The sequence below is a fragment of the Onychomys torridus genome, chromosome X, assembly GCF_903995425.1.
Source record: "Onychomys torridus chromosome X, mOncTor1.1, whole genome shotgun sequence".
Taxonomy (NCBI): Eukaryota; Metazoa; Chordata; class Mammalia; order Rodentia; family Cricetidae; genus Onychomys; species Onychomys torridus.
In genome coordinates, this window is record NC_050466.1 from 17660221 (window position 1) to 17670086 (window position 9866).

Here is a 9866-nt window from a genome sequence, read left to right on the forward strand (position 1 = left end):
TCCTGAGTGCTGGGATTAAAGGTGTGAGTCACCACTGACCGGCTGGAACACTATTTTGTATTTCTTTCCCCCATTAAATGGTTGTTTATTGGCAGTGGACTGGAAGGGATTGCAGAATTAGCGTTCACAGACAACAGCACACACTAGTCACCAGGGCAGCATAAGAGTGATGGGAAAGCGCTGGAAGGCCCCCTCTTCAATAGCAAGTGGGTAGGGGGAGGGGCTGGAGTGTCCATGGGACAGTCTTAGGTCCCCTCTGCTTAGTAGGCATGGTTAGAGATGAAGAGAGATTCACTGGCTGAGGCTCCAGACTGACCACTTGGGGTATACTTTCCTTGACAAGCAAAGCTGTTGGCCAGGGCTCGTTTGATGTACTCCTCCTGGGCAGCCTTCAGGTTCTCCTTCTTCCTGTCCCAAGCCTTCAGAGAAGAGGCCTGCAGGGCTCGGCCGTAAGAGAAAGTCAAGGCCCATGGCATCAGCAGCAGGCATTTGTTGATAGCATTGAGGTTGATGGATGCTTCTTCCTCACTCTGCTCTCCAGACAGAAAAGTGACCCCAGGGACAGCAGGGTGCACTGTGTGACTAAGTGCTGGGACAGTTGCCATGGCAATCTCCTCATTGGAAAATTTCTGGGTGCAGGCATAGCCTGGGGTGACCATGTTGGGCTTCAGCAATGTGCCTTCCAGATAGATATGGTGGTCACTCAGAGCCTTGTAGACAGCAGCCAGTACTGTTGAGGCCACGTTGTGAGACCCCTGAGCAAGACCAACACAGAGCCAATACCCGATGCAAAACACACAGGGGTTTATTGATAACAAGCAAGCCCCGGCTTGGTCCATATTCAACATCTGATGCATTGGGTGGTGGAGGATGGCCCTGAGCTCTCAGGTGAGGGGTTTTTAAAGGGAAAACCTGCAAGCAGGGTGGTACAAGCCTTGGCATCATATGATTGAGTGAGGGTATGTAACTTTTGAATTTACTGCTTGGGGGGGTTACAGTTATCATTTTTGGACAAGCCTGGACAAGTCCCAGGCTCTGTCCTTGAGCTGCCATGAAGGCTGGCTGGCCTAGCATGTTCATATTCCATGCATGTAGCTCTAGTTGAGGGGTCCCATACAGTAAACAACTGGCTGAATCTTGAACAGTCAGAATACTTGCAGAAAGGGAGCTACTGCAAGGACTAAGTCATAGCCCTCCCAGCAACTGCTTGCTTAAGTCTGAGGAAACTGAAATTGAGGCCTGATCTCTGAGAGAAGACTGACAGCCTGTTATGGCATCTGCTTGGTCCTTTCAATACCTTCTCAGTTACATAATGACAGCGCTTTAAGTCATGGTTCCCAACAGGGAGGATTTCAGGCTTCACAATGGGTACAATGAAATTTTGCTGGCAGATGCTGGCATAACAGGCCAAGATATTGGCATTTTCCATGATGGCAAGGGCTGAGGGAGTATGTTCCCCAATCTTCAGCACACAGCGCCACTTAGCTAAGTCACCTCCATCCTTCTTATACTGGGCACATCGTTCAGACAGGCCATCCAGCCCTTGGGTCTCGCCATTGGTTCCAGCAGGGGCACCACACCTTAATCTACCCTGATGCCCACAACACCGCCTTTAGACTTGAGAACTTGTGGGGAGGGACATCTATCATCTGCTTTCTGGTACAGTGTTTCATGGAAGAGGATCACCTCTCCTCTCCCAATACAGGGATTCACATGGTCAGCAGCAGTCAGCAGCAGCTGGCGGTGAAAGCGCCTGTTCTCTTTGGTGTTCTCAGTGCCAATGGACTGCAGCTGCTTGGCAATGCTTCCGGTGGCCTCATCGGCAGCCAGGATGCCCTTACCTGGAGCCACAATTCTATGAGCGATGTCAGAGAGCTGCTCCTTCTGCTCCAGGGTCAGTGCTGGATATGGGTAGGACATGGCGCCAGTGGTAGCCCGTTCCTGGCACAGGAGGCCATGGGTAAGCGAAAGGACTAAGGAGCAAACACAGCTCGAGTCACCAGAACCCCATTCCTTGGTGTGTTCCAAAAGAATTCAGCCTATTCAGCTGAGGGGGTGGGAGGGGCTTTTATGCCATTTTAATTAAGTTAATTTTATTCTTACATAAGGGAGAGTTGGCATTTTTATTAGGAGTGTTTCAATATCTAAATAAATTGAATTTCTCTCCTGTGAAGAATACACTGGGAAATGCAATAAACACAACTATCAATGCAGCATATTTTTTTCTGATAAGAATCCCATTAAATAGAATGTATCAGAGTCCTATATTTTTAATTTTTTAAATTTCACTTCACATAGTGTCCTCTTGTGTCCCGAATGACAGCATGTCATGTTTTATGTAGTTAAATAGTATTCTATTTTATATATGCACCATGTTTTCTTTATCAAACTGAAAACCCTTATACACAGGAAAAAAATCAAAAGAATGAAGACACAACCTATGATTAAATATTTGATAAGAAATTAATATCCAGAATATATAAAGAATTCTAAAAACTAAGTAGCAAAAAAAAAAAAAAAAAACCACAGATAACTTGATGTAAAAAATGGGTAACGTGGGGCTGGAGCGATGGCTCTGAGGTTAAGAGTATTGGCTGCTCTTCCAGAGGTCCTGAGTTCAATTCCCAGCAACCACATGGTGGCTCACAACCATCATCTAATGAGATCTGGCGCCCTCTTCTGGTGTGCAGGCATACATGCAGGCAGAATACTGTATACATAATAAATAAATCTTTAATTAAAAAAAATGGGTAACAGGCTGGGTGGTGATGCACACCTTTAATCCCAGCACTTGGGAGGCAGAGGCAGATCTCTGTGAGTTCAGGACCAGCCTGGTCTACAGAGTGAGTTCCAGGAGAGCCAAGGCCACACAGTGAAACCCTGTCTCGAAAGAAAAAACAAAAAAATGGGTAGCAGACCTTAACAGATACTTCTCTAAAGAAGCATATCTAGGGCTGGAGAGCTGGCTCAGAGGTTAAGAGCACCGACTGTCCTTCCATAGGTCCTGAGTTCAATTCCCAGCACCCACATGGTGGCTCACAACCATCTGTAATGAGATCTGGCGCCCTCTTCTGTGTACATAATAAATAAAAAATCTAAAAAAAATGCTCAATGAACAAATCAAAACCACCTCGCACATGTCAGAATGGATATCATCAAAAGGGGGAAAAAAGACAAATGCTCTGGAAGAAGAAGGGCTTTTGATAAGAAGAAAGTGATTGTCGGTGTCAACTCCAGGTACAGGTTGAGTGACTAAAGACTTAACTGTTGGGATGAGAGGTCAGGAAGTAAATTAGCAGTCATTTAGGAAATGTGAAATGTGCGTTCTAGGCTAGTGACAGTCAGCCTGGAGTACAATGCCAAAGGGAATGGCGGCTGATGAAATGGAGGCCACTTTACATTGTCTGTAAAGCACCCGAAGGCTTGCCTCCTCTCAACCCATGCCACTTTGCCCCTTCGTTTGTGTGTATGTGCAGACCACCTAATTGTAATAGGACTGCAATTAAACTCTGGGTAAAAGAAACTGTTAACTAACTAAAAGACCACCATGATTACTTAAATATTTACTATTCATTTGATATTTAATTTCTCAAAGTAAAATATTAAATTCGAATATCAATGGGAAAAACAGCTGGTGCTGAATATTCAAGCTCCCAGAGGAACACATTAATGAATCATTTCTAAAGCTGGACAGTTTCGTATGTAATCTGTTCAAGGGATAGGAACACAGTCTTTTCTCAATTATAGTTTTCTAAAATGAATATAAATACCTCATTAGTCTGTTCCCAAAATGGAAATGGCCCTTTGACATTATAATAATAAATGTTTGTTGGAGGAAATTTAGGCATTAACCTACTGTTGGTAAGGAAAAATGAGATATGGAGTTTCAATTTTGCAAGATTAACAATGTTCTAGCAGAGAGATGAGTTGCAGCTTGGTGGCAAGGCCCTTGCCTAATAAGTGAAAGGCCACCAGTACTGAGAACACAACAAAACCAATGCTCTGTGGCATGGATGTGGTGATGGTTACATGACTATGTAAATATATTTAATATCACCAAACTGGGCACTTACAGTAAATAAAATGGTACATTTTTATAGTACACATTTTATCACAAATTTTAAAACATTTGTTTTTAAAGGGATCAAATGTTTGGAAGCTAAAGCATAAGTTTGAGGCCAGACTAGGCTACAGAGCAAGGCCCTGAATGTAGGAAGGAGGAAAAGCAGGAGGAAGACAGACAAACAGACACTCTGAGGATGGAAGAGGACAAAGAAAGAGACAGAGAGACAAAGAGAAATATCACCATTTGGTCTGACTGCATATGTTATCATGTAGAATCTGTCCATCCATCCATCCATTCATTCATTCACTCACTCAACAGGTATTTCTCAAATGCTGGTTTCACTGCAAATGCTATTGTATAGACTCAGTCAGTTCATCCATACATACATACATACATACATACATACATTCACTCATTCAATAGGCATTTATCAGTTCAAGCAATATTCAAAGCATATGTCTTGGTGCTAAGAATAGAATAAAAAAGCTCTTTGAGTGCTAACTTCTATTTTTAAAGGTTTATTTTCTTTTTATTTGTGTGTATGCATATGTGTCTGCCACATGGAGGAAAGAATGTGGGTAGCCACGGAGAAAAGAAAAAAATGTCAGGTCCCCTAGAGCTAGACTAACAGGTGGTTGTGAGCTGCCCAGTACAGGTGTTGTGGACTGGATGTGGGTCCTTTGCAAGAGCAGCAAGTGCTCTTAACTGCTAAGCCGTTTCTCCAGCCCCTGGAACTAAGTTTTAATGGGAGAAACAGAAAATACACAAATAAATAGACAAGTATGAAATACTTCAGATAGCAGTAAGTGATGTAGAAAAATAAAACAGAAAAGAGACATAATGTGATGAGGAGGTTGTAAGTTTTTTGGAGTGCTGGGGATCAAATCAAGGGCCTCAACTCTCTAGACAAGTGCTCTAACACTAGGTTGTGTCCTCAGCCCAGGGGTACTCCATCCATATCTGTGGGCTTCACATCTGCAGCTTCAAACAACCAAAGAGCAAAAGTATTCCCCAAACAATGCAGCTAGCTTGGCATGGTGATATACACACATGTCATCCTAGCACTGGGCAACTACAGTCAAGAGGACCACAAATTTACAGGCCATTCTGAATTACATAGAGACCCTGTCTCAACAACAAAATGAAATGAAACGAAAAACAAGAAAAGATGGGGTGGAAACGTTGCATTGGTACCAAAAAAGTACAGCTCATTTTTGTTATTTTCTAAACAATTCTGGATAACTACTCTTCAACTAGCATTTACATTACACTGACAGATTAGTCATTAAGAGATGATTTTGAAGCACAGAAGAGGATGTCCATACTTACATGCAAACACTGTGTCATTTTCTATAAGGGACTCAGACATAGATGGATTTTGGTGTTCTTGAGGAATTGTCGAACCAGTTCAATGCATACTGAGGGATGACAGTATGAGGAAGGATTCATTGATAAAAGGGCATTTGGGGGGCTGAGAGATGGCTCAGAGGTTAAGAGCACTGACTGCTCTTCCAGAGGTCCTGAGTTCAATTCCCAGCAACCACATGGTGGCTCACAACCATCTGTAATGAGATCTGGTGCCCTCTTCTGGCCTGCAGGTCATACATGCTGTATACAAAATAAGTAAATAAATCTTTTTTTAAAAAAGGGCATTTGGATACAGCTCTGAACAAAAAAAGAGGGAGCAGGCCATGAAGACATCTAGAATAATCATTTTAAGCAGAGGGAAAAAATGACTGGCTGCTGTATTGGGATTAGATGAAAGAAGGTCAAGGAAAGAAACCGGACAAAATTAAGAAGCTATCACAAAGCTGGGCAGTGGTGATGCATGCCTTTAATCCCAGTACTTGGGAATTGGAAGTAGATGGATCTCTGTGATTTCGAGGCCAGTCTGGTCTACAGAGCGAGTTCCAGGACAGCCAGGACTACACAGGGAAACCCTGTCTCAAAAAAATCCAAAGGAAAAAAAAATCCATCACTTAACCTAGGCAGAAAAATGATGGCAGTGAAGATGGTATACATACATTGAAGGTGGAGCCAACATAATTTTCTCAAGAGCTGTCTTTAGAGAAGGGTTGATTTTGATTGGGTGTGTGCTTCTCACATAGGTAACATGTTCTCTGTTAAATAGATTACAAAATGAAGTACAAAGGTGAATATTTGGGGTGAATAGCTGAGTGGTAGAATATTTGGGTAGCATATATAAGGCCCTGAGTTTGGTTCTCAGCACTAGAAAAATAGTGGGGAGATACTTATGGAAATGGAAAAGGAAAGCCAGAATATAATATTGACTTATAAAAGCTTCAAATAGGTCAGTGGTTAAGAGTAAATACTACTCTTACAAAGGGCCTGAATTCAGTTTCCAGCACCCATGTCAGGCAGTTTTCAACCATCTGTCAACTCCAGCCCTGAGAGATATAAAACCCTCTCTGTAGGCCCGTACACGTGTCTCACACACACACACACACACACACACACACACACACACACACACACAGAGAGAGAGAGAGATGTTGGGGAATATTATTTTAAGGTATGTTATTTTTATTTATGTTGCATGTGTTTAACTCTGTGAAGCTGTTTTATTTTGCATGTCTAAAACACTTGATGGTCTAGTAAAGAGCTAACAACCAATAGCAAGGCAAGAGAAAGGATAGGCAGGGCTGGCAGGCAGAAAGAATTAATAGAGGCCGGGCGGTGGTGGCACATGCCTTTAATCCCAGCACTCGGGAGGCAGAGGCAGGCGGATCTCTGTGAGTTCGAGGCCAGCCTGGTCTACCAAGCGAGTTTCAGGAAAGGCGCAAAGCTACACAGAGAAACCCTATCTCAAAAAAACAAACAAACAAACAAAAGAATTAATAGAAGAAGTCTGGGAAGAAAAATCAAGGAGAAAGAACAAGGAGAAGAGGATGCCACCCAGCCAGCCATGCATGGAGTAAAAAAGAAAAGGTATACAGAAATAGAAAAAGGCAAATCCCAGAGGCAAAAAGTAGACGGGCTAATTTAAGTTAAGAAAAGTTGGCAAGAAACAAGCCAAGCTAAAGTTGGGCATTTGTAAGTAAAAATAAGCCTCCATGAGTGATTTCTTTGGGATCTGGGTGGTGGGCCCCACAAAGAGACAAAGAGAAAAAAAAAAAAACCAACAAAAACAGAGACAGAGAGATTAAAAAAAAAACATAAGATTAAATCTTTTTAAAAAGCTTACAACTACCACAAATAGCAGAAAACCTTGAAAAATGGCCTAACTTTCCTGGCACACCCATACATTTCTGTATTTTGGGATGTATGCTATTTGTCTCTCTGGCCATATGATGACTTTATAATGTGTTTAAATGAAAAGAACAGAAAATTAGTTCTATTTTTTCCTCTGTCATAGTTTATCAAAATTTGTACAACTGATATTTTGGTCTCATTTTCTTCTTTACTGTGATAAAGTTTTTAATTAATGTTGTAACAATGTGAGAGGTTTCTGACAGGTTCTTCTTTTTGTTTACATATTTGGCTTTTTTCCTCTCATATTTACAATTGGATCACCAATAATTCTAATGACAAAACACAAAATTAACCAGAAATAAGACATTCATAAGAATAGCTGGTATATTTAACGATTAATATTGTATTATATTAAGTTATGCAGTAACATAAGAAAATTGCTATTAATAATTCATACAATGAGTTGATAATATTTTTAGGCTTTTTGTGCCTTGAGCATTTATTTTTCCAGACTATTTTTCTGTGTCTGAAATAATTTCATCTATCATTTAATCAGAATCTGCCAGACTTCATCAGAATAAGATGAGTCAGATACACTCAAATATAATCTAATATGCTCAAATGCATAAAAACATGCAAATTCACAGACAGGCAAAAATTACTATTTGTAGAACTCCTACTGGTTTGGCTCTGAAAACACAAGGTCTCTGACAAATTTTATTTCACAAATTTCCTAGAAAAACTGTAGTCATTATGAAAAACTGTATGGAGGCTCTTTAAATAAAATAATTATATGATCCAGTAATTTAACTTCCATGTATTTATCCAAAACAACTAACACTGAGCCCTGAAGGAAACGTTTGGACTCCCATATTCACTTCTTCATCATCCACAACAGCTAAAGTATGGAAGCAACTGTGAATAAACAGACTAAGAAAAAGTGTTGCATCTATATGTGGAATGATATTTAATATCAAAGAGGATATCACCATATATGTATATAGATAAGCCTGGGCATTAAGATACGTGAAATAAACCAGTCACAAAAAAATACTGCAGGATTCCACTTATATGTGGAGTCTAAACTAGTCAAAGGCATAGAAGCAAAGACTAGAATAACGGATGCCAGGGGCTAAAAATAGTGGATGCTAGGAACCGGAGGGCAGAGGCCATGGGGAGGTGCCGTCCAATAGTTATAAAGTTTCAGCTATGCAATATGACTGAGTTATAGAGATTTGTTAGACAACCTTGTATCCACAATTTAAAATACTGTACTATGTGCTTAACATTGGTTAAGAGGGTACATCTCATGGTCAGAAAACTTTCATTCTTACTAGGCAATACTGAATCCTTCATATATGATTTTACATGCCCAGCGAATAATCTTTCAGACTAGATTCCAGACCTTATTTCTCTTCAGTTACACACTGGAAAATTCTAGCTGCTATACGCTTGTTAGATCAAGATATGATCTTTCGTCCTGCACCATTAGTCAGTACCCTGAGAAGTAAGAGTATTCCTGGAAGCCATTTCTATGCTAAAGTGGCTGGCCATGGCACAAAAGTAACTGCCAGTAATGTGAATGCATTTCATTAAATCCCTCATAAATGTAAGTTCAATTCAGTTTGTCCTCTGCATGGCCACAAAAAATGTCCACAGCCACTTCAATGACAATGTCACCATGAGGAAAGAGCAATGGAAAAGCCAGAACAAAAAGAGATTTTTTTTTTTTTTTGGCTAATTTCATTTTGTTTTGGTTGATTTTTTGTTTTGATTTGCTTTTGAAACAGGGTCTCACGTTGCCTAGTCTCGCCTTGAACTTGCTTTGTAATTTGTAAAATTTGACCTTGAAGTCCTGTCTCCATCTCCCAAGTGCTGAGATTATGGCCACGCATCACTATATCTGGCTCTGCTTTGACTGATTCCAACTAAACTATTTTACTTTTGCAAATTTGACAAAAACATGCAACAATGTTAGTGCACTACTGGGACCTTGGAGGGAGCTGCTGCAGGTAAAGAGCTGGGACATTTAACTTCACTAGCTTCACAGTAAATTTAGTACTATATGTGGAGTGTGAGAGGAGAGCAAGGTGGTGTGTGTAGCTCCATGGTAGAGAGCACTCCCCTAACACATGTGAAGTCATGCATTTGATCCCCAAGTCTAAATCATAAAATAAAGAAAGTAATTAAGAATAATACCAAGGTTTTGGGCCTGTGCAACCATCTGGGTGGAGTTACCATTTACTAGGATACAGAAGATTAAGGGCAGTCTTCAGTTCACATTCAGCTCGAATCTTCCTAGCCAAAGTAAATAGTATCTTCACAATAGTCCTAACTAGCTATGATGCCTATGAACCACACCAATAACCAACCCTGCATGATACTCCTAAACGTGCAATAGTGGCATTCATATCTTAGTAGTAACCAATAGCTATCAGATTGGACTTAAGGCTTGCTTAACAAGAGGGAAATCATTTCTGGTAATGGAAATCTAGCCAACTCCCCGGGGCTAGTGAGATCATACATCTTAAGAGGAGAACCTACTACAGCCACTTTGCTAAACAGAATAACTCCTAACTGCACTCTA

The 9866-nt window shown here is 40.8% G+C and overlaps 1 pseudogene; it reads right to left on the reverse strand.

Annotated features, from left to right (window-relative positions):
• Nucleotides 1-255: 255 nt before the first annotated feature.
• On the reverse strand, nucleotides 256-1920 carry LOC118574297 (annotated as a pseudogene).
• Between the last annotated feature and the right edge of the window lie 7946 nt (nucleotides 1921-9866).